This window comes from Buteo buteo, chromosome 26 (assembly GCF_964188355.1).
Source record: "Buteo buteo chromosome 26, bButBut1.hap1.1, whole genome shotgun sequence".
NCBI classification, from domain to species: Eukaryota; Metazoa; Chordata; class Aves; order Accipitriformes; family Accipitridae; genus Buteo; species Buteo buteo.
In genome coordinates, this window is record NC_134196.1 from 4,788,868 (window position 1) to 4,816,671 (window position 27,804).

Here is a 27,804-nt window from a genome sequence, read left to right on the forward strand (position 1 = left end):
ATCAGTAGGAGATCACTATGGTGGCTCTGGATTTTAGTCTAGTGATTTCCATATGCCTGGGGTTCTGTTGCTCAGCTTCTGAGCAGGTGGAGTATGTTTTCTGTGTATGGTTACAATAAAATGGCATTGATATGGGGGATGGAGTCAAACAAAAATATGTTGTTAGAGCTAGCTAGCTGGAGTCCTCCTTCAAGTTCTTTTTTCCGTAGAAAACAAAGTTTTACTAAGGAATTGTATTTATTTTGACAAACTGTCTCTGGAAAACTTTCCAGGTCCTGTGAAATAGAATTTGTACTTGAGAAAGATCATCAGAATGGACAGATGGTTGGAGCATTGAGACCCAGTAAGCTCCAAATTAGGAACAGCCAAGAAGGGAACTTCTAGTTGTTTCTCTGACCAGTACTCTGAGTGAGTGTTTTTTCTTTATGGCACAATCCATATTTGTTATTTAAATACTTAAATTTACTTAAATTTAAATTATTTAAATTGCATATTTTGATAAGTATCTGTTGAAACTTGTCCATTTATCTTTTTGTAAAGATTTGGGTTTTTTCCCCCCTCACACAACTAGTACGAGAGGAGTCCAATATATGTATGTGGGTAGTCTTGAGAATGCATTCACTAGTGCTATAGTTTTTCTTAATAGTAATTTAAAGCATCTCTCCCAAATTTTAGGAAGATAAATGAAAAAATGTACTTGTACAGAATAAAACCAAGTTTTCCTCCTGGAGTTCTTCCTGAAATTAGTAAATCTGGTGTTACTTACTACATTATCATAACTACTGTTCATTCCCAATAGAAGCTGAGTACATGGTTACTGAACTATGTCCTGAGAGACATAAATGTGGGCAATTTCAAATCAAAGCCTGGGGGTGTTTGATTCTGAAATACAACTTCTTATTGAGATGTGTGTTAACAGCTTCACATCTTTCAGTGTAATGAGGCTCTGGTTTTACTAGTCTCTTGATGACAACTGTTAAAATATTGATGGGAGTGGTATTTAGTCTAAGTATGCTGTAAATTAATACCTTTTGCATTGTTACTGCTTGTGAAGTTGAACCACAGTAAGAGTTAGTTTGTCCATTGTTTTATTAAGGTTTGCTATTTCCTGAATTTGGGAACAAATCCAGCTCTTTATGTTTTCTCCTGCGGTGATTAAGCCTTTCTTGGGAGGAAGAGGAAAATCTTGTTATTATTTTAGGATTTTTCTCATCTGTCTGTTCTGTTGCTAGTATTGATAGACTAAGTGTGTATGTCTCTTCAGCTTGTGGCTATGTCATTGTATTGTAGTTGTCTCTTCAGTCATCTGAAGATGACTTTTTTTTTCTTCTTTTGCTATATTGCTTCATTTGTTATCTTATTAAATTAAATAATTAATGCAACAAATTCCAAACCTCCACCATGCTTGTGCAAGCTTTATAACTTTACCTCACTGATCAAACTAGATACAACTGTTCATGTAATCTTAGTTGACTTACATTATGACATTGTATAGCTCTATATTTATCATAAGATTTCCTAAAATATTGTTTTCAGCTTTATCTCAAGGCTTCCTTATTTGTGTGAGCATGCCTGTGAGTTTTCAGGGATGGTGCTGAGTCCCTCTCATTCTCAGCAGATCAAATGGGAGTGCAGAGAACTTAAAAAGTTTCAAGAGTGTTATGCATATCATCAGTACTAAAATTTGGTTTTAAAAGCTTCTTTTTCCATTTAATATAGATTTTAATATTGCTTTTACTGGGATAAATGAGTAATAAATGAGTAACACTTTGGATTAAATTAAAATTGATTCTTCTGAATGAGTGCTTAATGTTTTCACTGTAGGCAAAGGGTCGGTGAAAAAAGCCTGTAAAATTTCTTACAAGACAGTGTATCTTGATCCTTAAGCTATGTTTATATAAATTATATACTAAAGTACAACCCTGGGACAAGAGTTTAGGGAACACCTTATTATTTTATTTTTGTGGCTAGTTTTAACATTTCTCACAGGGTATAAAAGACCAAAATTGTAAAAGAATGAGGCTTCTTTTGAGTTTCGTATTATTTGCTGAGCCTTACTGTTACTATTTTTAGAGTTTAGATAAAGCATCTTTATAAGTATATAAGGAAGAAAATTCTGACAATAACAATGCATTACTGGAAACATGAAACGTATCACAGGCAACCTTTTTTTTCTAATGGCGATTATGGACCTGATTTATGTGGTTCATTGTTTGTCACACCTCCCTTCTGCCTGAATAATGAAGACTCATACTAGGGAGAAACTAAAGAACCCATGGATTAAACATATCCCGTGGATCGCTAGTATTAGCAGGGAACTTTTAAGAATGACCCACCAAGGGCAGTGCCTTTCTACAGGTCTTATCATTTTGAGTTTTAAAAGAAATGAAGATGTCATGGTTTGAATGCAGTTTGGAACAGGGTTTAGAATTTGACTGAGGATGAATCAAGTTTAGATAGTTAGAAGGCATAGGCTTCACAATTCATATTCTGATTATGGAAATGCTAAAAGATCAGTTGTATTTGCAACTGCAAAATTGTCGCTATTCAAAGTGGTGACATGTCTTTTGAAATAATCTGTTAGAGTCAAGATACTTGCCTTGGGATGTGGCTGGAACCAGATTTTGTAATTGGATACTTTGTAATTGGCTAGTTTTCCCCTTATAGTAGGACCAAAATTGTTGACATAAGTGCAGGTAATTTCTAGATATGCATTGTAAGTGGCACCAAACAGTCCAGTAAAATCAATGAAAACCAAACACGCGGATTAAAATTCCGTAATATAAATGCTGAGCATGTGCTTTTTAGCCTTTACCCCTCCTTCCTTTTCTGATTTTCTCCGATTACCCCAATGATGTTTCCTTTCACCTTTTTTTTTTTTCCCTCTTTCTTTCCCTTGGGAAGCATTATCCCCTTTGTATCAGTTTTGTGTCATATTCATATCTATGCTGCTGCCAGATGGACTTTCACAAAGGTCTGCTAAAGTCTTTTGGGACTTCATGTATGTGAAAGTGACCTGAGTAGAGCCAATTGTACAATTGGGATTATGCTTGGTAAGAGTGCTGTGAGTTTCATCTGTAAGCATTGCCCCAGTATTAGAGATCATAGGGCCATTTTATTCTGGAACACTGCAAAATGGCATACTAATCATATGATGTGGACTCCAGTTGTATGCTTTTCTGGTTCAACAACAGTGGAGCAGTCCCATTTAACTATGAAGTAATGTCTGCCACTTAATTTGTCCTCAGTTGAACTCAATGTACAGGCCTCGTATAATAAAGTCTAAAATACAAAGAATGAACATGTAGTACAAGTACTTTACTATACAAATTTAAAATTCATGCTGACACTACCCATCCTAAACAGTTTTTAAATATAATGTGCATGTGTTAGTATTTTACCAACTTCCCTGTTACATTGATTTTGATTCATGCAGAGAAACTGCTTCAGTAGACTCATTTCTAAAGGTACTGCAAAATTCCTGCTTATGTTAGGAACTGTATACTTCTATAGATGAAACCATAATATTGCTCTCTTGGCAGATATTTGAAGAGATCTTTCATGTCTATAGCTATTGAGCATTTGCCACTTTATGAACTTTAACTTGATGTACAGTATGTTACCTCGTTGTATTTCTGTGTGAATAGACTTAAAATACTAAAGGCAATTTCAAATGTAAAATGACATAAAGAAACTGTCCTTTCAGGTATTTTCTTTTTGAGTAATGCTTTATGAAATAAATATTTAGGAGAAAAGTGAGTGGGAAGATACGACCAACAGCTGAAGGTCAGCATAAACTGACAATAGAAGTAAGACTTTGATGTATATCAAGACAACTCACTAAGCTGGGAGCAAAATTTGCGTCAGCCATATTCCCCTACTGTACAGCCAGTGTGCTGCAAACTAAATTTGTAATGGATGCTAACCAAAAAAAAAACCCACCAGGCTGACATATCTTTAAGTTCTCTTTTACACGAACTAGTTAGTGAACTAGGAAATAAACTCCTAAACTCATTTCACTGGGAGATACAAGCTGGATGAGAATCCAGCTACTTAGATAATGTTATTTCATTGTGAGAACACTGTGGAGCACCTGTTAAATGTGGATATAATACAGACTCAAACAGGATATTCTTTCATGTTTGTCTTTTCAGGTGAACCATTTGATGATTCTACTTCATAGATTGCTCACTAATGCACATTCCACTTCATCTTTTCTTTCTGCAGCCACAAGATAGCTTCTTAACACATTGAACTTGCACGTTTTTGCTTGGTAACTTTCACGTCTAACAAAACTTTGAAACTCCAGCCTCGAGAGTAATATATTTGTGCTTTTAGAAGTCGAACAGTACTAGAGGAAGAAGAGGGTCTGATTGAGTGATTGTGGGGAAAAGAATGTGCTCAGAAACAGCACATGTAACGCAATGTGTGGAGTCCACCTGGGTGTGTCGGTATATAGGGTTGAGCCAGGGAATGAGTCTTCCTGAGAATGCAGAAAGGGGCAATACATATTAAGGGCAGAGGGAGACACAGTTGAATGTTACAGCATAGGAGTAACTAGCATTTGTGTGAATGAATTATCACTGTGTAAGAGCACAAAAATAAGTTAAAAACTTAATTTGAGAAGAAGTAGTAGGTAGCTGGATTACCCTACAGAGTGCTAACAAAGGGCAGGTCCTAACTGAGGTGCTAAGAATGAGGGGAAAACTGCAGCTGGTAAAGAAAAGACTCATCCAAGGGCCAAAACCAAAGAGTTTGATGAAGGCAATGGCTGCTGAGGTAGGCCGTTAACCCCCCAAAAGCTAAAATAAGGCACAACAGCTGGACAGAAAAAAGTAGTGGAGAACAGAGCAGACCTGTAGCAAGCTCTGCAAGCAAGGAAGGACTCCTGGGGAGCTGGGCATTGGTTGTCGCTTGATTCCTGTTGCAGTTCTGAACATTATTTCTTAAAAGGAAGAAAAAATACTACTTCATGCGGGACATAAATATATAAAAAGTTTGGGACTGGAAGAAAACATATAGCATATACATTGAGTCACCTTGCTTTTAAAAAATTCTGTGTTTTTCAATTTCCTTTCTGCTTTTCCTTTCTTCCCTTCATGCCTGCTTCTTTTTATAGTGATCAGGTTATCCTGGCAGTAAGGAAGTTATATGAGGCATAACCATTGCTAATAGAAGGATAATTATCCCTGTTTCACCAGGTAGAAGGGCTGGTCTGTTCAAAGATTACTTCAGCTTGTATCATAGTTGATTGTACTCCAACAGACAACAGTAACAACACCCCTTCCCCCCCCCCGGAAGCTGCTAATTGATTTATATTTTTAATGTTTCATTTGCATTTTATTTAAATTTCATTTATTTTAATGCTTCATTGCTCTTCCTCCGGCTCCAGTCAGCTTCTCTGAATAGCCTGAATGAGTATTCATCCTTATGGTATACATCAAATATGTGCATCTTTGAACACTTCCTATAATGATGCACAGCTTGGAAGAGATGTACAAGTTTTTTTTCCTTTACACGGGTTCTAAGTCTTCAAACATAGTCAGCAACTCTCTTGAAATATGATACTATGTCTCAGAAAAGCATACAGAATGGTACCATGTCATCTGTGAAATGCGTCATCGGTGTCATCAGTCCTATGCTAATAACTACAGCTCATCCCCAGGGTGGGTGTTCAGTGTTAATGCTGTCCATTCCCCTTTAGAAGGTCTTTCAAGATGTGTTTTTAGTGGATGGCGTAAAGATGTTGCAGAGCTTGGGAGGGAAAAGTGGAGGTTGAATTCTAGGTGGAAAAAGACAGAAGTGGTCAGATAGTTATTTTCTTTCTTCTGTGGCTCATTTTGATGAAGTGTATAGCTTAGTATATGTCTGTTGCCTTAATACTTCCTACCAAAAATTTTAGCCAGGCTAATTATTGATTGTGTGTGCAGTCCAGAGATTGGAAGTAGGATCTATTTTCTGCCTTTATGTATTGATGACCTTTATAATTTGATGACCATGCTGTACTTTTCCTTTACTGGTGCTGGATAAAATATTTGATAGTATTGTGCTAATATGTGCAGTAGTATTTTCTGTATGCCTTTTTAAGGTAATAGAAGACTTCTAAGTATAAAATTAAATGGATGTAGATAGAAACATTGTGTAAGAATAATTTGTGTCTTGCTGCACCTAGAAGTGTTCAATATTTGGTAACACCTCCCCCCTCCTACTACAAAATAAATCAGTCCTATTCCTGTATTTTTCATTGTTGTCATTGAAAATTTGGAGGATTAGGCCCATGTTGGTTTTCACATGTTTTTGTACTGTTTTATATTACCCAAATTGTTTCTATGTCTGTATTTTGGAAGAGCTTTTACATAGTAAAGTAAATGTGGGTATCTTAATGTAAGTTCAAGTAAAATTAAGTTTTCCATTCTCAGCTTTCTCCCATCTGTCTTTGATAGTATGTCTTGCTATGTGGATGTAGATGAAGAAACCTGGAAAAACTGAAATAAAGTCTGAGAATCCAATGTAAAAAAGGAAAAATATTCTCTGTAATTAAAAAGAAAATTCCCATATGGGCAGACAGTTCTAGAACGTGTGACTTCAGGGCTTCTTAGAACCTCCTTTGAAGGATTTTTTTACAAGTGCTCATGGAAACAACAGAATTGCTGGCTTATCTAGTAGCATTATTTCTATAACTTTAATGGTAATCTTGTGCAGAAATGAGCTACAAAATGACTTAAGTAGATCATGTAGACTCATAGTTGCAAGTTAACTTTTTTTTTTTTTAGGCTGATCTAAAAGTAAGGTGAAGTGGAACTATAGAAAGAATTTCTGAAAACTAAAGTAACAAGAGCAAGCAAGCATCAAGAAGGAGTGGAACAACGGAACAGAAAGGAAAGGCAGGTATGTTGAAAGGGAAACGCAGGAATGAATGGCAACAAAAAAGATAACAATGATGCTTTTATGGTGCATACTAGCTGCAGCTAGTAAAAATGGTGTTTCATTTGCCCATCAGAATTAAAATTTTGGTCTTTGCATCAGTGAAAGCATGTTTTCTGCTGCTGCCAGCTACCATTTTGGGAACCTTGTTGCATATGGTATTTGTGATATTTCCTCCTTAACAAAGAGACAACATTTTGTTCCTCGTGATGACTAAATAGGAGAATGCCTCTGAAAATGTGCTTAACTTTAATTTTTTTATGCTCTGGGGTTTTTGTTACATAGAAGTAATCTGTAGAGTTGCAGTAAGAAATTATAAATCTCTTCAGAAGGGAAACAAGTTCATTCCACACACAATACATAAACAGGCTTAAAATCACAATGTCTTCAGGAGGATGATATTTTCATCACCTGGTAGATTAAACAACTAATTCCCATTATTTGTTCGTGAGAAAGAAATATTTGCTTACCTGCAAGCTGGACCTGTCAATTTATGTGTCTAATGATATCTGTACTTTGGTAAAACATTTCTAATAGATGCAGAAATAAAGCAGGTATTTTTCTGTATTGTTTTATCAGACAATTGTTGTTAACTGTCCTGATGGGCTTGTAGTATACCAAATTGTTGTAAGCCAATGGCAAGGCCTGCAGACCTAGGCATTCCTGCGTTCAGGAATTTTCATACTAAAAGCATTACTTTCAAGGCACAACAGTACAGCTTACAATAACCTCACACAGATCAAACCGTGTAATTTAAGTGCAACTCCTAGAGTATCACTTTTCATATTTTTTTCCAGAATTAGTTTGCAGGGTGGAAACCTCTTCTGGGATGGGGGAGGTTTGGTTTCACTTGTATCTTCTAGTCATCAGATATAGGCTATTCTAGATACAGACTCAGAAATGCCAAAATAGAGTTTAAGCCCTAACAGTTCTGCCTTGGAGTAGAGGAATGGACCAGATGACATTTTAAGTCCTACTTTTTCAAGTCCTTGTCCTAGAAAGAAAGATTATTATTTTTTTTTCTGATTCTTTGCCCTTGGGAGCAAGGTAGTCCGACTGGTAGCTATGTCTCATTTATACAAAAGGAGATAAATTGTCAGTCAGCTGTCACTGCTGAAGATCTGTGATGACACTGTGGCATGCAAGAATAAGTGGTGTCCATGGTGGTATGTCCATAAACCATTTAAGACTTTAAGCATTAAAAGTAATATAAGTACTGGTTATCATTTTTCACATTTCTCTCTCTTTTCATAACAAGAATTTCTACTCTGAATCAGGGTTTCTCAGGATAAAATGTGTTTTTGAAATGTATTTCTGCTAATATGCTGGAGAGCAAGAGTCAGCATGTGCTAGCATTCTCAATTTTCTTTGACATTCATGATTTCTAGCACAGTTGCTTTTTTTCTTTCTTTTTTTTTTTTTTTTTTTTTAATGAATATCAGATCTTTGTAATGCCAGCAAGGATGTCCTGTTGCCAGGCAAGAAAAAAATAAATAAAAAAAAAATCCCAGGAGGCAATAAATGGGGTTTGATATTTTTTTTAAAACTCTTTTTAGTCTTAAAGTAACTTGAGTAGCATGCAGGGTTTCAGAACAAGATGTGGTACGTGTTTACTTTGGTAATAGCTGCCATATGCTATTTTTCTTTTTTCTTCAATCATCTCCCTTCATAAGGGGGGTTGAATGCTAACAGAACATAACTCTAAGGAGAGTCACCTTAAATACATTCCATTTTGTTATTATAAACTGATGCAATCAAACTGCTTGATAGCCAGGGTAACTATACCCAAATACATTTTGTGTATAAAACAGCTGTTAAACATAACACAAATGCAGATCCTTAAAGCTAGTTCTCAAAGATGTCTGAAAGAAAGAGAAGGAGAATAGGGATTTCCTTAATATTGGACTATGCTTTCAGAGTTTCTGAAAGAGTTATGATAATATACTGGTAACCAGCCAGTGCTGCCACTTACTATTAAAAGCCATACATAATGATATATCTCTTAATATATCTTTTTGTGCTGGCTATGTGGTTATCTCCTTGCAAAATGAATATGAATCATGCCTAAGACAGGCATCTATTTTTTCCCCCTTTCTCCTGAAAAGGTATTGAGCAGAAACAGTGGACTACAAAAGCTTCTCACTGCTGTTGGAAGGCAAAGGCAGTAAAGCTGAGACAGACAAATGCATTTAGGAACCTGATACCCATTGAAATCAGTAGGAATGGGGTGCTTAAGGGCACTTGCAAATGTGGGTCTGACTTCTGGCTAGGCTGCATACAATGTTACTGGGAGGAACCATGGATGGGATGGGGTCAACCAGCACGTTTTGGGTTCCACTTCCATTCTCATGTTGGTCCTACCCATTGTTTTAACAGTGCTAGTCAGCCCTTGGACCACCATCAGTGATGAGTTTGCCGACAGCTTGTTCTTTGTGACAGTCGAGTTGAGCTTTCCATTGACAGTAGCCCACAGCAAAGACTCCTTAGTTCCTCTGTGTTGTCTTTCCTTATTTTGATTCCTGCATCAGCCACAGATGTGTCAGTGCATGATGTATGTTGTTTCTCACTTTTTAACTTAAAAAGATAGTTCTTTCTGCAACCAGTAGCATGCATTTTGTATTTGTATTTAAGAAAGGGAAAGATTCCATACTTTGGAAAGCTGCTTGTTTCTTGGTTTGTTTTGTTTGTTTTATGTTTGTGTGCAATTAAATCTAAATGTCCCCCTCTCCCACATAAAAAAAAAAAAATAAAAGGAAAATTAAAAGGTTTCAATCCTGAATTTGTGTGGTAGCATGTTTTGTGGCTACAGTTGTTGCAAAGGTGAGGTGACAGGCACTGACTCTGGGTCGTCTTCTCTGATATTTGTGTCCCATCTTCTGGATGCCCACAGTTCACGTGCTCTGAAATTAAATGTAAAATATGCTTAGTGTTTATATCTGCTGTCACTACATTGCACAAACATAGCCATCAACATCTTCTGAGCTACAGTCTGCCTTGAAGAGTTTCTTGCAATGCTGCCCACACAAGAGGTTCTGCAGAGGGAAGTTGTAGCAGAAGCTCCCAGCCTTTGCCTTCCATCTTGAGGCAGAAACTGAAGATAGAATTTCCTTATTGGCAGATAAAAACCCAAAACCACTGAGAACAGCCTGGATATGTTGAAAACAAATTTGTATTATAATGAATGTGGAGATATGAAAGGTGATATGGAGGCAGTAACTCTTCCAACAGTGCCATTCTGCATGGGATGTGTGCTCAAGGTTAGGTGACAGGAAGGTGGCTGTGTTATTTTCTAGTTTCTTCACTCTCCATCTGCAGCGTGGCCTCTTGATTATTGCTTATAAAACCCATCAGAGCTGAAACTGAGTAGACGATGAAAATCCTAGAAATTCTAAGCTGTTTTTAAGTTTTAGCAGCCTAATAGAAGTTTCTCATGGCTTAACTGCTTCCCCTCAAATTTCAGTATAATTTGAGTTCATAAGAGCATTAGGTTAGGCAATCGAAATGTGGTATAGTGAATGTCTAGCATGTCTTTATGTTGAAATGGCAGTCTTCAGGGTGTCTTGGAAGTTCAGCACAGTTTACACCGAGATAGATATAATTCCTGGGATGCTTCTCTGCTTTTTCATGTTGTTTACTCCTTTGCAATGTCCTTCCAACTGTGATCCATAGTTTCTAATAAAACCTAGCCTACTTGTAAAAATTTAGTGTCTCAAATAGTTGAGAAGGCAATTTACCAATTTTGGTGTCTATGTGAGTTCAGACCACTAATGACAACTACCTATGACTGTGTCTACATTACAGTTAAAGGTGTGACAGCAACACACAGATACTGCTTTGCAAATATTGATCTAGCTAGTCTAGGCAACAGCACTGAAGTTACAAGAGCACTGAATTTGGCTTCAGCTGTACAAATCTGGGCAGTGTCCTGGTAACTGAAGCCTCTGCAGTGCTACTTTGCTTATAGCTAATGAGTCTTGGCATAAGTCAGCTTCAGTCCTACATTTGAGTGCAACTTACAAGTAGCTTGAAACTCATTCTGAAGAAAGAGGAGATACTAATAGTAATGAAAAGGATTAATTTGAAGAAACAAGACAGTCAAGATGAAAGAGGTGATGTTGCATCTTATGACTACTTGCTTGATCTTACAACTGCTTTCTTTACAGGGAAGCACTAACACTGCAGCATGAGCAACCAGATCATGTCTGTCTAGCTTTTGGTCTCATCTTGACCAAGAAGCTGTGTTATATGCAGTTCATGTAGACCATCCAACTATTTTCTTTGTCTTTTTCATCTCCAGACTAAACTAGTTTCGACATGCTTTGAGTCAGCTATTATTATTGTCATTACTGCACTTACTATTGTCATTAATGCCACACGCATGAATCAGGTTCCAGGAGCTCATGAGATTTAGAAAAAAGATGCACCTGACTTCTGTTTGCTTCCCAAGGTTTTGACTCACTGGACGTTCACATTTTTAGACTTTTCTTTAGAAGCATAAACTCCACCATAAATCCCTTTTAAAAAGGCCAATGCCCTCCTGCTTCCAAGAACAATGTAAGAATCTGGGTTTGAATCCCCTCAGCTGAGTAGTCTCTTACTTCCTCCCTGAGTATGCCAGCCTCTAGACAGCCACGTAAAAGGTGGGGGATGCCACTTTCTGCTTTGGTAGTGCTTCTAAGTGAACATGTGTGTTATACCCAGTGTTTTAATCTGGTCTTGGTGTGGCTCTTGTACTACAAGCCTGTCTATTGGGTTGATCAGCAGACAAAGCACAGGCATGATAGCTTGTGATCAGTAGGCGTGAGATGGGCTCTTGAAATGCTCGGCTAAAGCAAGATCTTGGCACGCAGAGTAGTAGAGCGTCCGGCACTCAGCTGACTGCACTGATGAGAGTTAATGCACCAATGACTTTTCAGGTGCCAGAGCTTTGAAAGCAGATTTATATTTATAAATACGAATGTTACTCAGAGCAGAGCCAGTTGGTACGAGGTAACAAGTTACTGTGCCTTAGTAGGTCTGTATGCTCTGCTCTTAGTACATGGCAGGCACAAGTAATTTGAGTGAGTGTACTCCATAGTGAATGGAGCTGAGCTGCTGTGAGTTAACATTGCATTTTTTTTGTTGACGTGTACAGCCAGTTACTGTAGGTCAGCTGAGGTGTGATACTTGATTAGCCTCCAGCAATTCATTTGAACCTTTGAGCCTTCAGACACCTAAAAATCTCTGTGGATGTGGCACTAATGATGTAGAAGCAACTTATCTGAAAGTTCTTTCATCTACTAGTTGATCAGGGAAGACACTTAAGCCTACATTTGTATGAGAGGGGAGCAGCTGGCAGGGCATTCTTCCACACTGCTTTGGAACTTGCACTTCCCCCAATACCAAAATAGTTCGGGGACATGCTGCAGTGGCCCACTTGTTTTTCTTAGCAGTAAGGGGTTGGGAGGATTCTGGTGGAAGATTGTAAATATATCTTTTCAGCTGTTGGGCTATGTTTATTATCAAGCAAAAGGGAGCTACTGCTTTAGTATATCTTTATAACTGACACTCTAAAAATATAATCTCAAGCAAAGGGTAAGCGTCCCTTTCTTTGAGTGACTGTATTCGTATGGAGTACTAATGAAAAATCATACACGAGAAAGGAGTCAAATCCATTTTGCTGAGAACTAGCAGAATGTGTAGCAGTATATATATATCTCAAGATACTGAGGATAAGATTTGCTAAGGAATTAAGGGTAAGTTCACAGTGAACTCTGTGAACGCAGTGAATTACTCTGTAATTTTAGCTACAGTAAGTCTACCTAATATTGGATTGCAATTTGCTTCCTTCCTATGAACATACATAATCACTCTAAGTAGCAAAATATTTGAGGGTGGAATTGTGGTTACAAAAGACAGAAAATGGGAATTACTTTTTCAGCTTATTTTAGTTCTGTAGACTTTATTACTTTCAAACAAAAAATATCACCTCCCACCACTCTTCACATTGTATATTCACTCCAATAAATGGAAGGCAGGAGGAATGATAGTGATAGGGGTTTGAAAATAGGCTTTCACATATTAATGGCTGTAATGGCACAATAAATGTCAGGACAGAAACAAAGTCTTATTGAAAACAATGTAACTGCAAATAGGAGTAAAAAGCACAAAACTGCCAGTGGATTGCTCAGTATAAGAGAGTAATTTCTCCCATTTTGTTTTATAACTCTCTTACCTCACTCTCCTTCAAAATTTTAGGGAAGGTGGGCAGAAAAATGTAATATTACAAGGTTGTCCTAACTCTATATAGAAGATGATGAGCTTGTATCTCATGAACAAATATATCCCAAGCTTCAAGATGCCATGGGATCATATTTCATTTATTTACATCATAAGTTATAAGTGATCTCTGCATTAGCTTTTCCTTTCCTTCCATCACCTTCTACCTTCCAACGTTCTTCTAAGTAGATTACGTCTCTTTAGAGTTATATTTGCTTTGCTAATGGCTATTTTTGGCTAATCAAATGGCCTGCTCTACTGCTGAAGCTCTGTTTCAGTATCTTCTCTAATTTAGAAACTTACTTAGAATAGAAGTTTCAAAGCCCCAAAGTCCCATTTTCATAAGTGATTGATGAGTCTAAGTCACTTCTGCTACTTTTGAAAATTTTAATGCAGACCTTTTTTTTTGTATTTACAGAAAACTGGGTACAAGCAGAGAAAAAGTTTGAAAATTTTTCTCATAGGCATGATTTAAAATGCAGATTTACTGTTTGTTTAAAGAAAACCAAACTCACCTACTCTCTGCTGAGTAGTTTATGTGCTGGACTAACTTGAATCAGATCCTCTCATGGCTAAGATCTTTCTGCTTCTTAGGACATCTTACAGAGGCTGCTGAAGATTTCCTGAGAAAAGCAGTTTGCAGCATCAGAGAATGTGCATGGGTGGAAATACAAGCATAATAAAAAGACGTCAATTGATTTTTGGCTGGAAGCGAGATCTTAATGAAATGGCTGCAGCCAGCATGACATAGCCCTGTGATTGTGATGAGGATGCAGAAGGGTGCCTCACATCTGTTACCTACAGTAGTATGGACTGTAAGTACCCGAGTCTTCTACTGTATTAATTTCTCCCATTTAGTCTGGCAGGAGTCATCAAATGATGTTACCTAAAAAGAGTGAGGAAAATGTTTACAATAGAGAGAACAGAAAGGAAGGCATTAATATAATTTTTTTGAGGAATAATGTGTACCATTCTGCTCTTCTGTGTTCATGAGGGATGGATTAAAACTGGAACAGGTGCAGGGAAAGGCTATGAGGGTGATCACAGGAATGGACAGCATACTATAAGAGCCCATAAAAGCTTTGTTTTCATGTGCTAAATAAGCCCACATTTCTATAAATATATGGGAGAGGAAAATATACTTAGGCTGAAAAACAATGTAGGGATAAGAACATGTGGGTGTGAACTAGGCTAAAATAAATTAGAGTTAGGTTTTTAAAACCACCTAACCTTCAAGTAGGAGGTGTGAGAATGGGAGCCCTAACTTCAGTTGTGACTGATTAGTTTAAGAAAGCAACACTTTAACATTGAGAAGACGACAACCTGGAGATTGAGGTGATTCTTTTCCCTCCTGTTCCCATGTAGCTTTTAAAAGGAGAAATGGTAACAAAAATGTTAGCAGCATCTCTGTTTTAGAATTCATAGAATGGTTGAGGTTGGAAGGAACCTCTGGGGATTGTCTAGTCCAACCCCTGCTCAAGGAAGGTCAGCTAGAGCAGGTTGCTTGGGGTCGTGTCCAGCTGTGTTTTGAATCTGTCCGAGGATGGAGGCTCCACAACCAGTCTTGACAACCTGGTCCATGGTTTGATCACCGTCACAGAGTAAAATAATAGTTTTGTGTTCAGATGGAATTCCATGTGTTTCAATTTGTGCCCCTTGCTTCTTACCCTGTCACTGGGCACTACTGAGAAGAGTCTGGCTCCCTCTTCTTTGTTCCCTCCTATCTGGTATTTATACACGTGGATAGGATCTCCCTGAGCCTTTTCTTGTCCGGGCTGAACACTTGAAGCTCTCTCAGCCTCTCACGTCAGATGCTCCAGCCCCTTAGTCATCTAAGCTGCTCTTTGCTGGACTCACTCCAGTAAGTCTCTGTCTTGCACTGGGGAGCCCAACACTGGACCCAGCAGTCCAGCTGTGTATCACCAGGGCTGAGTAGAGGGGAAGGATCGCCTGCCTTGACCTGTTGGCAGTGCTGTTCCTAATGCAGTCCAGGAGGCTCTTGGCCTTCCTTGCTGCAAGGGCATGTTGCTGGCTCATGGTCAACATGTTGGTTGGAAAGACCCCAAGGTCTTTTTCTACAGAGCTGCTTTCCAGCTGCTTGGCCCTCAGCCTGTACTGGAGCCTGGGATTATTCATGCCCAGGTGCAGGACTTTGCATTTCCCTTTGTTGAACTTCATGAGGTTTTTCTCTACCCATTTCTCCTTCCTGTTGAGGCCCCTCTGGAAAGCAGTGCACCCATCTGGTGTATTAGCCACTCCATCCAGTTTTGTATTATCTGTGAACTTGCTGAGGGTGTACTCCGTCCCTTCATGGAAGTCACTAATGAGAGTGTTTGACAGTACTGACCCCAGTATTGACCCCTGGGGTACACCACCAGTGACTTGCCTCCAGCTGGACTTTGTGCCACTGTTCACAACCCTCTTGGCCTCACCATTCTTGTTTTCAATCCACCTCACTGTCCACTGATCTAATGCCTACATTGTCAGCTTGGCTATGAGGATGTTAAACAGAGACCGTGTCAAAGGCCCTTATTAAAGTTAAGATAGCAAAGAGTTTCAATGGGTTGCCAAGAAATGACTGTTAATAGCACTTAGACAAAGTGGAATAACATAAGGAAACTAGTGAGGGTAGAAGAGATGTGGCAACCAGAAATAAAACCCTGGTAAAGATAAAAGTAAAGATCCTTATGTCTTTCAGAGCAAGAACTGAACAGACTGATTCCACAAATTATCTAGTGTACTTTGCACAACAGCTTGTACACCAACAGCTGTTGCCTTCAAAGTTGTTGATATAGAAATGTATAGAATAGAATTCATTAGTAAGTTTATATATTACAGTTACAACAAATTACTTTTAGTATATACAAAAAGTTGATCACTGTAATTGGCATTAGGCTGTTTCCAGCAGTTGAGTGTGGTGAAAAATAAAAAATCAATGCCCTTTTTCCAGCTATTTTTTTTATGCTGTCAATGCTGCTATTTGCACCATAAAAGAATGCTCTATCTGTCCAGTGGATAAAGCTGACTTTTGGAAGCATGATTCCTGGATATTTAAATTATAGGAAGAGAAATCACATTATAAGAGGGAATGATTGTAGTGAGGTCAAAGGGAATGGACCAATAATGCAGAGCTATATTTGATTCTGCAGGCAGTTCAAAAACTGCCTTAGGGTATGAGTGTCCTGTACTCCTGTACTAACTGTGATCTACTGATGACACTGAAGTCAGATTTCCAGGTTTAAGTGTGTAAGTGTACATTTATGCCTGTATGAAGAAGCAATAATGATGGTATTCTAACAGAACACTAAATAAAGCAGTATCTTACTTAAAGAGAATGTAATTATTCTACAATAAGCATATTTTATCCTTTTCTGTCAGAAATTATGTGGATCAAAGTTAGTGGATGATCCAAACTTTTTAAGTTTTACCAAAGCATTTTAATTAAAAAGCAAAATAGAGCTTGGCTTTTTAGAGAACCTAGTGCTGCCAATTTCAAATGCCATACTACAAGGCGTGAACAGGTGTTAACAACACTGTTCATCTTTCCAAAGCAAAATTAAAGGAGCACAGCTGTATGCAGTATGCCATTTTAAAACAGGCTTTCTGTATAATTTGAACAGTGTTTCAAGCTTACTGCATTATATTTTAAGAACAGCTTCTCAAATTACTTTATAAGTGGTTTTTTTAACACATGGGGTTTTAGTGACGTTTACATAGATACTCTTTTTAAAGCTAGAAAACAATTTTAGTAGTTCTCAGACATACAGACTATTACTTAGTAAAAATAGGTCCTTCCAGCTGAGGTACTTAATGCTGGAAGAAAAGCCAGTCTCAGATACTCCTTCTAAGAAGAGGAAAAAAGTGCTTACAAATCCAGTTCAGGCTGTTCAGATGCTCAGATTATGTCATCCTGAGCTTGATGTCTTGAGGCCTAAACAGGCTTTTAGTTGACAGGGGTGCAGGTATGTATTATGACATGCCTGTTCTCTGAAAAGCTTAAAACGAGAGGGGAAGCCTCTAGACTCTGAGAAAGCTTCCCCGCCTACACTCACAGAATAGCACATAAACCATTCATTAAGCCAGAGTTTAGCCCTTAGCCTGTCTCAGTCACCAGAGGCATAAATGAGAAGTGATAGCACACCATCACTATCCCAGAAATGCCTCTATTAAAGGAAAAAAAAACAACCAAAGAAAAGATAAGAGATAATTACCCAAAAGATAAGCTTAGCTTTGATTATCAAAGTTCATATAACAAGAGCTGCCTACTCAAGACAATGCTAATAAGACTTACAGTTTCTGCATGTACTATTCAGCAATGAAACATCCACCAAGATTTACCCAAACCATCACTATACTCCCACCCCCAGGCCAGAAAACACGCTGAAGGAATACCACACTAGTTGTCTCAATCTCATCTTAACCTGCACCTGCTTGGTTTGTGCTCTAAATAGCATTTCAGAGGAGGTGAAGCTTTAAAGTAACATTAAGCCCAAGAAGTTGCCAAAATATCCTTCTCCCATCCATACTACATGTCCTATTTGGAGTTTAATAAGGCCATAATGGGAAGACTACTTCCTGCAGCCAAAAGAACAGTTATAGGTTACCTTCAATTTAATATACTAGTCATTGCTAACATTTAAGTGATAAAATGTTTATTTTTTGTGTGTTATTTACCACAGGAATACTGTTTTTTTAAATCAATCTGATTTAATTCTACTCTACTAAGTCATTCTGTTAATTCTTTAGTTTGAGCCACCTGTTTTAATGCAATAAGCTCAATAAACAAAAATATCTGAATTTGTAGCTGAACTCATGTGTTACCCAGCTAGCCTATAGCTAGACCTGACTGAAGTGCAGTCTTTGCATTTATCCTAAAATCTGAGAAGGTGTCCTAGAAATACTGGTTAGAGTGGTGATTTTCAGAACTGACCTGTTGGTGGGGCGTAGGTAAAACCATGAACAGGAGGTATTCCAAAAAGATTTGTCTATAACAATTATCTGAAAATGTCTTTTGGAGTACTGAGATTTAAAAGGGCTGTAGACCAGATTGTCTCTGGTGTAGGTGGATATCAGAAATACCTCTTCACAACAGTGTTAAAGTGGGAAGAGTAAGTAGGTGGGAAGAATATCCATCTCTATTGATCTAAACACAAAACTTGAATAGCTACATTTTTCAACCAGAACTACACCAAAACTCAAAGATTTGAAGGGTCAGAGGGCTGGCTTACATTGTACTTACTTTGATGGTATTTTTATGTGCTCCATATGACTGTGTGGTAGCTGCTTTTTAAAGGAAAATTATTTCAGTGAAGGTGCAAGTATTACTGAGTATGTGTGCATCTCTAACAGATCCCTTAAAAGATAGATGTCTTAATTCCTGTCAGGGTGAGCCAATCCTGTAGCCATTAAAGTCAAAAGCAAAACTCTCACTAACTTGTAAAAAGAGGCAATTAAAGCGAATTTCTGAAAGACTTTAAATGATAAACATGATTCAGTTTACATTTTAAGTATAATATTTCCATAAAAATATTTGTTAATTACCTAGGGCCTTTGCAAGTGTTTGCCTGATAATCTGTACCAACATTTGAAAGAATGATATTGAACAATAGGAATAGAAAGCTTTCTTCAAAATGCTAGTTTGTTACAACTTGAAACTTGGACAAAAACTTAGTTTGTTCTCTCTTGCTGATGCCTCTCAAAGAACTAAGACCTGCAGAAGGCAAATGGTATTTAGTAAATTTCCTTATTAAGTTTGAATTATCCCTTTAAAAATTAGAATAGATTTTCCAGGAATTACTTGGTCTTTCAGGGCTACAGAGTATGTTGTTACCTTCACAAATTTAATATGTGTAAGTGGTCTCTGTAGGCATCTAGTTTGGTGATGGATATGTTTCCTCACCAGTTATCGAACAGCTTCAAGGCAATCATGAGGTTCACCCTAGTTTTTGACAAGCTTGCTACCCTAGGAAATCCATCTAATTTTTAGCCTCAGCCAGTGCAGCCTGGAAATATATTCTTTCAGATTTCCTCCTAAAATGGGCAGAATTTCTTTTGCCGCATTATGAAAATGGATTCCTGAAACATCTTGCTTCACTAGAGGTGGTAGACTGTAGTTTCTCTAAGTCAGCAGTTGTCTTCATGTCTCTTTTTTCTCCTAATGGTCTTGATCAACTTGATGGGATTTAAATCAGAACAGATTTCGGAAGGCAAGAACTTTCCCATCTTTAGGATCCTGAACAGAGAACATTTAAGTGGAGGTCATTGCACTGGGGATCATTAACTGTAACTCAGCTGGATGGAACCCCTTCACTATTGAATATGTCTGTCCAGTATCAATTTTACAGGATACCAGTAGTTCTCATAAATCTGTATTAATGCTAATTGTAAATACTGTATAGTATTTACCACAGAAAACAAATGATTAATTTTGCTCATGTGGCTTGCAAGGTCAACTTTTCTATGACATTGTTACAATATTTCTGGTGGACATCATGGAAATTTTTGCATTTTTGCTTGTATCCTAGTATAGGCATAAGAAATGGGATCTATAATTGAGTAGTTTCTTATTTGTCTTTGCATACAAACACCATTGCTACCTTAAGGCAGGCATTGGCTCTTCTGTTATTTCAACAGAGCCCACATTTTAGTCTAAATATATCATCATGGTATTTGAGTGCCGTCCTGTAGTCATTTGGGTGATCTGCCTACATATCTGTCCTGTGCTTGATCTCTCTCATCCTTTCCTGAGGGGGTGCAGATGATCTGCTAGTGTTTCATTTGATGGAAGGTTTGCTTGGTTTTTTTGCTGTAGAAGTCTTGCTATGAATATGTTAAAGAAGGTCTGGCCAAAACTGTTACAGGTTCATCAGTGTACTATAGTTACTGTAGGGGAGGATTCCAGGGTAAGTGTAGCTTCCATGTGCTAACTTGTTGGTTTGACATCAATTGTAACTTCTTCTCTCCCATACCTTTTCATTAGTAAAGTCCCTCTTAAAAGCTAAACATTAGAAAGTACTTTAATTTTGAAGATAAAAGAAGCTGAAGACGCAGAACATTTCTGATAAATTAAATGTTGGAGGAAAATGTCAAATCAGATGCCTCATCTGAGTCTTATGTGGTTCAGCACCAGATTTTACTTAGGTTATTCTCTTTTCTTTTTCTTTGGATAGACTTTCAAACCCTCCAAAAAAAGTTAAATCATAATCAGTATGTTTCCCCAAAGTTCCTTATTCATTGGATTAGTAAACAGCAACAAAAACATATTTCCAGAGAACTTTCAAATACCCTGAATCACCACTTAGTTTTCCAGCAAGGTAGTTTTATTGTTGGGACTGCAAAAGGCAAAATCCTAGTGTGAAACATAAACAATGACTTAGTAGCACATTGTATCTGTCCTTTTGATTTGTACTAATGCACAGCCTGTAAAGCTACTTCAGGATGGTGTCTGCTGGCTGTATATGCTGCAGTAGTAAGCCTGTATTGTCTGTAGCAGCATATGAAACCTCACAGACTTCTCAAGTAAGTCCACATTTACAGAGTTTAACATCATCTCATTAGGCACTCCCAGATATTTGGAGCCTTGTATTTACATAGTTAAGTACGGATGATGGCGTAAATTGACATGTTGACTAGTATTGACTAGTGACTAAAAACAGTTATGAAGATAACCAGTGTCACCTTGTTGGTTGCAAAATGTTAATCCAACCATTTAATACTGGAATCTGACAGAGAGTCTGAAAGACAGTGGAAATCTGCGGCCTTTTCTGCGTGAGGAGATCTAGCTGGCAAACAGTCTGTTGGCATAGTGTAGCTAGCAAGTTCTTTTGGCAGAATGCATTCGCGTTTGGCTGCTTCTGTTGGCAATATATTTCTTCATGGCTTCAGACTGTATTGGCAAAATATATGTAGCATGTAAGAGGATCTTGGTAACTGTGTCTGTAATGCTGTGCAGTACTCTCATCTTGAAGCCAAATGCGCTAACTATTCATTCTGCACTTGTTAGGGTGTCATTATTGCTGAATCTGGGGACACATGAAAACAGCTGATTCTCCAGCAGGAAAAATACTGGGTAGTGCTGGAGTTTTAAAGCTCATTCAAGAGTGCCCTTACTGCTGTGTGGATAGGCTGTGTGCCTGGCTAATTCAGTTGTCTGTGCAGATAAGATGGTTCCTTGTCCTTAGGACAGCTGTGTTATCACTTGCTGTGAAGGGTGATGGGATTTGTGGGCAGTCAGAGGTGTCTATGTGTAGAGCCAACTATATTAACGTGCTGTTATTTGGCGTGCAACTAGGGGAGGCTGCTTTTGAATACTGAGCAAGTATCCTTCGAGAAGTGAGGGAGCTGTGTGTTAAAGCCACAGAAACTGCTTCCTCAAGGCTGTATTTAGTGTTCTCCATGCCTTTTCCCATTCCCATCATAGACTCATAAAATTATTTAGGTTGGAAGACACCTCTGGAAGGTCTCCTAGTCCAATCCCTTGCACAGGGCAGGTTCAACAGGATCAGGTTTCTCAGGGCCCTGTCTGCTTGAGTCTTGACCACCTTCAAGGACATAAGATCTACAACCTCTTTGGGCAACCAGTTTTTTGACTACTTTCTTTTATCTGCTTGGAATTTCCCTTGTTCAGCTTGTGTCTATTGCCTCTCCTTCTGTTACTGTGCATTTCTGAGAAGTCTGGCTCCATCTTTCTTGTATCCTCCGATGAGGCAGTTGTAGACAGCAATAAGGTGTGCTCTAATTCTTCTGTTCTAAAGAATGGACAAACCCAGTTCTTCCATCTTCTCTATTTATATCATGTGCTTCAGCTCCCAATCAACTTGGTAGCCTTCTGCTGGACTCACTCCAGCACATGAATGTCTGTCTTGCGATGGGGAGCCCCAGACTGAACACGGTACGCAAAGCTGTCTACAAAATAGCAAAGCTGTATTGATAAGTGGAGTGATCCTGTCTGTTGTAGGACGGGCAAGACTTTGTTCTATAAGTAGAGCCAAGATGCCCAGAATGAGTGAACACCAAGAAAAACAATGTCTAATGGGAAGTCTGGTTTTCTACAGGTGAAATGGTTCTGGTGGTGAATGCCACAAGTTGTATACTACATAACTTTTGCAACTATCATGTCCCTTGTGAGCTTGTTCAGGTGGAGAAATAAAGTGTTTGTACTAATTGTTGAAGTCAGAGATATGCCAGTTCTGTCTGCCATATGTACCAATTGTTTGAGGGAGCATAAAAGAGAGTACTGTGATGGTATGCACTAACCAGACAGTGTTTGTTTTTCTCTCATGCAGAAATTGTTTTAGCAATTAATTTTGGGGAATTTCCATCTAATACAAAACAACATAAAGCTGGATTTTCAGAAAATAGACCTTTATCAAGCTTAACTTACAATATGGGAAGTGCAAAGTGCTGGCCTTGGCATCTATAGCTGCTTCTGAGTATGAAGATTCATAGCAGATCTTCTCTAAAATGGAGCAAGGAAGGTGATGTAGGTCTTTGACTAAACTGGATTATTTTTCATGCTGTGTTGTGGATTCTGGGTTGCTAGTATTTCGATTTTCTGATCAAGAATGCAGCTTACTATCTTTTTTTTCTTTCAAAATTGTAGCATATATTCATGCAGTTTTCAGTCTTTCAGTTTTTGTTACAAGACTCTGCAATGGGAGGGAGTATATGTTCCCATTTTAGAAAAGAGGGTTTCTCTGATTTATTTCTTTTCCATTTACCATGCAGAGTATTCTACATGGTAAGGCATACCCTCCAGATCCATGTCAGTCCACACAGTAGGATCTGATAGCTTAGAAATCCTAGAATAGCTTTGAATACCTGTGCTTCCACTGTCGGTCTAGAGCTCATTGTGGAGGGACCCTGGTTGCCCAGTAGTCTGGAAACAATGGAGACTATAACAAAAGGTCTCTGAGAGGAGTGAATGTATGCCACAGGCTTACTGGGTGGGATTCATCTTACCAAATACAGACAATTCCTCGTCTGGACTTCATTTATTGTCTGTGGAGGGAAATAGGCATTTCTAGGGCTTGTTTTTTTCATTTTGCAGCACAATTTATCTCATCCCAATGTCACTGTCTAAAATAAACCAGATGAATCACTTGTTTAATGCCTGTTTTCTCCATTGATTTTAAACGAGGCCTGAGATGACTCTTTCAGCTCTAAAAGCCTGTGCCCTAGCTGACTAAAGCTGGTTGTAATAGGTTGCCTTTTATTGTAATGGCAGCAGGCCAAGAAAGAACTTACATTGCTTGGGGGAACTGTTTTAACTTTCCCAGCTTTTTGCCCCTGGTGTTCTCGGGGGCACTGGAAGTGGAGCAGGAATGCACACAGACTTGTGCTGGCTTAAAGTTATTTTTCCTGGTTAACTTCTTTATTGTCTAATGACTGTTCCAGAATAAAGTGTCGAATTCATCCATGCCTAAAGTTTTCAGCGTTTCAACCTGAGTTTTTTGAGTTTATTACGAAAGTAGATTTCATACTGTTAGATACACAGTGAGTATTTTTGGAGAAGATGCTACTGGCTGATCATCTCTCTTTCCAGGATTTGAACAGCCACACTGTGCCCTGGTTAGTTTCTGAAGCATTGGATTTCACTTCTTGAAGACATCTTGTGTGTTTTCTCCTATTTTCTTAGAGAACTGCTGGTAGCTCTTAACTTCTGAGGTTTTTGGAAACAATGGGGTTGGATGAGTGAAAGTAGACTTCTGAGAATCAAACTCTTGGGGTCTATTTACCTTATTGTACAGGGTGGGGATATGTGAAACCAGATAAATAGGATGGACAGGATGTGGGAGGAGAAAAAAATGTAGCTACGAAGGAGAACATCATCAGAAAAGGAAGGAACAAATCCCACTTATTTCTCCCCACAAGATGTACCTGCTGAATTTATTTTCTTTGAGTCTGTCTGACCACCCACAGTAGTGTACCCTGTGTTTGCAGATGTCAGCATTTTACAAGAAGTAAGCATTAACTATGAAATGCAGAAGTTGAGGCACTGAGTTGAAGAGTGTCACATAAATTTAAAGCCACTGGCCAGGGAAGAGCTGAGAATACGACCTGAGTGATGCCTGGTCAATAAATACATAGGGTACATTACTGCCATACAATGATGCCTGGTGATATATCCAGATGGTACTGAGATTACAATTGCACACCCTGCAATGACCATTAAGCACAATATGGCTGCAGCATCAGTGCCATCTATCATAGTAGTTTTGAAAACAGAGAAGAAACCCCAGAACTACAATATGCTGCTGTACAAGTAGGAGAGATCAAGGACATCATTAGTGTCCTATGTCCTTGCAACAGCAAATAGTTTTAAAGATAAAATTCCCAGATAACTTCAAAGTGTAAACTGCATCCTATGTTATGAGATTGTTCTCCTCAACAATATCTGCTGGATTGAGCTTGAGAAGCTTTCATCCTGGTCTCAACTTTTGGCAAGACTAAGCCGACTGACCAGCTCTGTTGCAGCCAAACTTCCAATGTATAAGGGAAGGTGAAAGGAGAAGAGCAAACCAGAACAAGCCATCTAATACACTGTGTAAAAACATTTCTTACTGGTTCTTTCAGGTGCACAGCACAATGGCATTGTAAGGTGCACGTGGGTGCAAGAAAACTCGGTCAACAATGATCCAGACTGCTTCCAAATGTGCTTTGGAGACAGCAGCAAAGTGAAATAAACCAAAGAACTATATCACAAGTATAAATTTATGTTGCAAATTTACACTGTGCTCCTTCTTAAAACAATTTAGTTTGTGTGTTTGGGCCAAATAGTACCCTGTAATGGAGCCTTGTCTTGACTGTCAAGAAAAGGTGTCTTTTCACTTCAGTAGCTTACTTGTTAATTGTCCTGCAGCAAATACCTTGTCTCCACTATATTAATTTTACTGTGTAATACATAAAGCAAAGTCATCTCCAGGCAAAGATACAGAACACGTTTTTCAGAATGCTCTGGCAAATACCACGTTGTAAAAGCCTATTTTCCACTGAATCAGAAGGTGTCTGATTCAGTATTTTCATGTACAGGATGGCATTTCAATTATAGAGTAGTGGCTATGGAACTTGTCTAGGATTTTAAAGTCCTGTCTTCATCTACTCACTGTCTCCTCCACATCATAGGAAATTCTGCTTAGCCTTTAGGCTGCTGTTAGCTACTGCAAAGCGGGTCTCATCTGCATGCAGTGTAAATCAAATGACAAACCATGATATTGTGTCCAAACCAGAACTGTTTTGTGGCCTTCAGTCGTGAAGATAAACCCATTGATAAAGTTTGTCCAATACCCAGAAAAGTGGATTAATGTTTTTAGTTGGCCCCATGGTATCTGTAAGATTGTTGTATGTACAGTCTTTGCTCGTGTCTACACCTGAGCAAGCTTTCAGTTCTTTAGATGAAGTACCAAGGGTAGGGTAACTTTGATACTTTTTAAGTTACGTCACTAGACAGTTCTCCAGCAGATTCAAAGAGCATCAGTGAGTACTCCTGCAAAATATATTAGGGTCAAGTAGAGACTTGGTGTCACAGAGCTTAGAAGGGGAAGAGATGTCTTCCAGCTGTTGGTGGAAAGGTATGAGGCTCTCTGCTACTCAGCAGGATATTGCATACTTGAACTCTTGAAGTCCTCAGCAGGTTTGTTACACTTGCAGAACAGACATTATAAGACTCTTCTGTCAAAATTAAGTCATATACTGTGGAATGCATTTTTTGTGGTTTCAGTTGGCTATGTAATGTATGGAAGACATCATTCTACCTGCACATTTCTGTTACAGTGACTGGGTAGTCTCAGGAAGAAACCCACTGTTGGATGGTAGTAGAGGCACAGAAGTTCCCTGCAGGAAGAAGCTGCAGTGATGACAATTGCAATGACGTGCATTATGTCAAATCTCAGACTATGATGGCTATTTCTAAAGCCTTGGCTCCTCGACTTAGATATTAGATCCTGTATTTAAGATGGAAAGTTTCAAGCATTTGTAATTACAGAAAGTGCAAACCTGAAAGATGGAACCAGAAGGCAACAAAGCCATAAATATATTTTAAAAAGCTCTCAACTTCTGTAGCAGTCTTGGGATTTTGGAGTAAGTTCACTGTTTTGGAATGTTAATCTTAACAGTATCATGATCTTCTGTCCTGCTTCCTTTCCTTTCCATTGCCATTGAGGACTTCAAATGACAAAATAACTTAAAAGCACCCAGTATTTATTTTGAAATTATGTAACTTGGTCATCTGGTGTTAGATTACTTCAACAGTTTCAGAGAGGGAGTTGAACACAGCTGCTTCACTGATGGCTGAGCCTTATTACAGCTGATTTTTAGGGGCTTTGAATCTGTTCCAGTTCTAAGCAGAAGTCAGTGGGAATTAGGGCTATGGCAATAGGAGCAAGTTTGAAACCTTAATGACCAAATAAGGCCTTTTCTTCCCCAATAGCCTACTGAGTTACTGTGGCAATACAGAGAAGTGTCTACAAGCACATTGTATAATAGACTTTCAAGGACTTCGCTATGTGCATTTTGAAAACAGTATCTGAGTATGAGCTCCTAGATTTGAGCTCCCTTGTATGGGAAGTTTACATCTAGTTTCTAGACCTAAACATTTGAATTGTATGTTTAGACATTAAATATCGTGTTTTCACTATATAGGACTTGCCTAATTGTTTGTCATACCCTTGAGAACCAAGTAACCAGCACAGAGTCTCACTAGTACTTAGGATACTGGGTTTGCTACATACTTGTTTGAACTCTCTTCTGCCTGGTAAAGGAATTTGATAGGCTTCTGCTTGCTCTTCCTGGGTTCCTCTGTCAACAGAATAGCATTGGATATACACATAAAAATATATTTTTAATTTATTTCTGTGAGGAGGGACTAATTCGAAAGGACATTTCATGACAGTACTGAGGAAAGTGTGTGACTTTTTCAGGTCTTAAAGCTTGAAAGTTCAGATTTGTATGTGCTAGTTTTAGCCAACCTACTGTTAAATCAAAACATTATATAACATGACTTTCTGATCTTTTCCTGTTTGTTCTCTTTTACTTGCTTTTCCTTCTGAGTTCTGTTTGTGAACTTCCTATTGAAATAGTTCTTTTTAATCAGTCCTTTAAAAATGTTTCCAGTTTAACTTTTCCATGGTTCCTTTTTCAAATATGGTGTGTTTGTATTTCAGCTGTAGAGTCTGATGACAGTATTGGTGGTTGTCACTTTTTCAGTCAGTTGAAAGACTTGACAAAAAAATCAAGATGTGAAGGAGTCTCAAAAGTTGCATTTTTTAATTGACGCTGTATTCACAGTTTTGTCGTCTTTGTTTTCTTTTTCAGTCCCCAGATTGAGCTGAACAACTAACCACTGTATATTGATGTTAACTGTATCAGAAGATTGTGTTTGGAAGTAAGAAATTCAGAGGACTGTATAACAGCAGCAGTATAACAGAGACCTTTTGTATATATTTGAACCTAGTGGTCAGATATTGCTTAATGCCACCACTTTCTGATGCTGAAGGTCTGATGTCATCTTCCAAGTGACTTCTGCAATAAGCAGTGCAGATCTGTGAGGGGAGCTGTAATTGGCAGTAGACAGAAAAGATTAGTAAGTGGAACTTTTAGAGAAAGAACTCTTCTGTGTACTGCTTC

General features: G+C 38.3%; 1 long non-coding RNA gene across 1 annotated transcript; it reads left to right on the forward strand.

Annotated features, from left to right (window-relative positions):
• The first annotated feature begins 276 nt into the window (after positions 1–276).
• LOC142044906 (uncharacterized) lies at positions 277–27,804 on the forward strand. The gene is made up of 3 exons (XR_012654454.1): positions 277–408; positions 6,774–6,888; positions 27,493–27,804. It is a non-coding gene; the product is annotated as an uncharacterized LOC142044906 (long non-coding RNA).